This window comes from Rhipicephalus sanguineus, chromosome 11 (assembly GCF_013339695.2).
Source record: "Rhipicephalus sanguineus isolate Rsan-2018 chromosome 11, BIME_Rsan_1.4, whole genome shotgun sequence".
NCBI classification, from domain to species: Eukaryota; Metazoa; Arthropoda; class Arachnida; order Ixodida; family Ixodidae; genus Rhipicephalus; species Rhipicephalus sanguineus.
In genome coordinates this window covers 45068142-45071585 of record NC_051186.1, presented here as the reverse complement: position 1 = coordinate 45071585, position 3444 = coordinate 45068142, and positions in this window count along the sequence as shown.

Below are 3444 nucleotides of genomic sequence, written 5' to 3'. Positions count from 1 at the left end.
GAGTTTAACGTCCCAAAACCACGATATGATTATGAGAGACGCCGTAGTGGAGGGCTCCGGAAATTTCGACCACCTGGGGTTCTTTAACGTGCACCTAAATCTAAGTACACGGGCCTCAGACGTTTTCGCCTCCATCGAAAATGCAGCCGCCGCGGCCGGGATTGGAATAAAGACATAAACAGATAGAAAGACAGAGAAAGACGTAGAAAGAGACGAAAGAAACAGACGCGAAAAAGAGATAGAAAAAAAAGAGGGCGAAGCAGAAAAAAAGAAAGCAAGAGATAAAGAAAGATAAACAAGAGAGAAAGAAGCTGACAGAAAGAGAGGACGCGAAGAAAGAGAAATAAAGATAGAAAGAGCGAGAAAGAGAAAGAAATATATATATATATATATATATATATATATATATATATATATATATATATATATATATAGAGAGAGAGAGAGAGAGAGAGAGAGAGAGAAAGAAAAAATAGGAAGAAGGAGATAGGAAGAAACAGATACAAAAGAGAGAGACAAGAAACACAGAGAAAGAGAAAGAAAGAGAGAAAAAAAAAGACAAGGAAGACCACCCAGCTCCGTTCTTCCTTCAGGCTTGGCACCATCTAGTGCGATGCTGCCTTTATTTTTATCGCGGCTTTTATGGGAAAAAGATTGAGAGACGGCAGTTGATGATTGATAAATGGTATCTTATGGCACAAGGGCCAGTGGTGGCCAAAGAGTGTCAGGTCATGGTATGGGACGTGACCAATGATGATGTTAGGTGGCTGTATATATAAGGGCCTCAAATTGTTCGCACTGAAGGCCCGTAAAACATATAATGGCTAAAATCATGACAGTGGCGTGAATTGTGTGTGATGAGCATAAATGAGTGGTGCTTGCGATACTAAAATAGAATGTGGAGGTATAGCACGAAAACCTCACGAACGCCCATGAGACAAAGGGCCCTGTAGGAGGCGACTCTGTAGGAGGCGACTCTGCAGTACGTAGGAGGCGACTCTGATTCACGTTGATCAAAACCTCACGCATTCAGTAGTAATTTGCTACAGATACGAAGTGGCAGAGGAGATAGCAGAAGCCTGGAGCGGCGCGCGCGCGAACACCGTACCTACACCTCTCGGCCTCTCGTAGACCACGCAGGGCTGTGATGTCTCCGTGGTGTTACGTGCCCGCACTGACGTCACAGATAACGCACGGCGCGTAGTAGCAAGGAGGCTGCCCTTGTTGCGTTGTTGGTCGATAAATAACTCGCAGCCACCGACCGAGCGAGAAGGAGAGAGGCAGGTAGTAAAGAGGGCAGGCAGTGGGCACGGGAATGAGCAGATCCATGAACAGACGTGCGCGAGCAGACGACGCCGGCTGTATGGATTGATGAAGAAAGGGAGAAAAGGCGGTAGTACTACATCGCGAACACGCGGCTGCCACTGCTGCTGGCGCTGTCTTCCTTCTCGCTGCTGTCTTCGTGTTTCATCGTTCACTTTTTTTTCTTTTCTCTGTTGTTGTTCATTTATCGTCCGCGCGAGGCGACGGCGCGTCGTCCGTTGGCGCCAGCGGGCGACGGCGCTCAGACGTCCAGCCGGCCGGCGGCGTGAGGGAGGGGTCCAGCCGCTACATGCGTTGGCTAGCTTGCCTGACCCCCGTGGCGACCCCACCCGACCTCGCTGGCCTGGCCGATGTCCCCCCCATCCCTCTCGCGCCTTCCTTTCGTTCGTGGCCTCTTCGAGAGAGCCGCCACAAGCTACCCGCCTCCTCCGTAGTGACTCCCATGTACGTACGAGAGGCTGCTAAAGCCTCCGCCGAAGGCCGCCAGACGCCGCCACCGTCCAGTTTAGTGTGGACGAAAAGCGCATTGCGGCGTTTAATTGTACTGGACTGGTAACAGCACTGCGTTGAATTCCTGGCATTGCAGGGACCCCGAAAGCTGGAATAGAAAGCAAACGGTACTGAACCAGAGGCGGTCTCCCATTTGACCCAGAGGCATGGGCGTTGGCAGGGGGGTGCAAAAGGGGCACTTGCCGCCCTCAAGCTACACAAGCACCTGCCCCCCCACCCAAGTTACATCAGCGCTCCCCCCCCCCCCCCCCCTGCCCCAGCCGCGATGCAACACGGGTTTGCAACCCCAAGACCAAATCCTGCGGACGCCCATGCCCAGAGGAGGGAGGGGTCAACCCAGACTAACTGTGCGTATTGAGTGTAGTATACACCAAATTAATCTGTCAATGTTGTGATCCCCAGGAATCATTCGACTGGGTTCGGTACCCCCCGGAAGAGTTTGGAGGAGTTCGGCAGCCCCCGTGGACGAGTTCGGCGGTGGAAGGGGAGCGATCTCATACCCCCCCTCCCTGTTTTCTTCCCGTAACTGAAGCTTTTAGGCAGCGATCGTTTTGCATCGCGTGCTATTGGCATACGTCAATCATCCCTAGAGGAAAAAGAATCACTGCAGCTTCGCACTAGTGGTGGTAGCCTGGCGGAAGGGCGGAGCTATGCGGCCTTCCTTGTTTATCTTTCTTTCCTCTTTCTCTCTGTTTCTTGTATCTATTTTTGGTATATGTTTCTTCTTTATAGTTTTCTTTTTCTCTCTATCTTTTTCTTTCTCGCTCTTTCTATCTTTATTTCTCTTTCTTCCCTTTCCTCCGCGCTCTCTCTCTATCTATCGCTTCCTCTTTCTCTCTATTTCTTTCTTTCTCTCTCTCTTTCACTCTGCTTTTTCCTTTCTATTTCTTTGTTTCTCTCCATTTCTCTCTTTCTTGTTCTGTCTTGCTCTCTGTTTTTGCTACCTCTTTTTCGTGTCTGTTTCTTTGTATCTCTTTCTCTAAATCTTTCTATGCCTTTCTCTGTCTTTGTATTTTTTATTTTCTCCCCTCTCTCCTTCACATGTTTCGTGTGCTCCACTTCGCCGAGCATAGTTTTCGTTTAACGCTCGCAGATACTGTACACGGTAGTGGGACCTGTGCAGTTTTGCAGACGAAGCACAAGTTACCGATAGCTTAAACAGATTCGGTGTTAAAAGTTTAGTATGCTTGAGAACCTGAAGGAAGGGTGGGCGGCATCGAACCCGTGACATAGGCCGGGATGTGTTAACGTCCTTTTGCATTACACTACCTCATAATTAATGAGAACTAACAGACAATAATGCCAATGAAAGTATAGGGGATGTGATTTTTAGTAATGAGGATATAAATGCGAAGAAAGTAAAATGGACGAAAAGATAACTTGCCGCCGGCAGGGACCTTTTAAAGTTATCTTTTCGTCCACTTTACTTTCTTCACATTGATATCCTAATTACTGAAAATCACATCCCCTATACTTTCATTGGCGTTATTGTCTGTTAGTTATCATTAATATTGTGTCTAACAAAGAAAAACGAGCTTTTAAAAGTCATCTTCTTTCATCGCCTCATAATGTGTTTTAAGAGTAGACTTTACATAGGAAGCTGCTATCTGA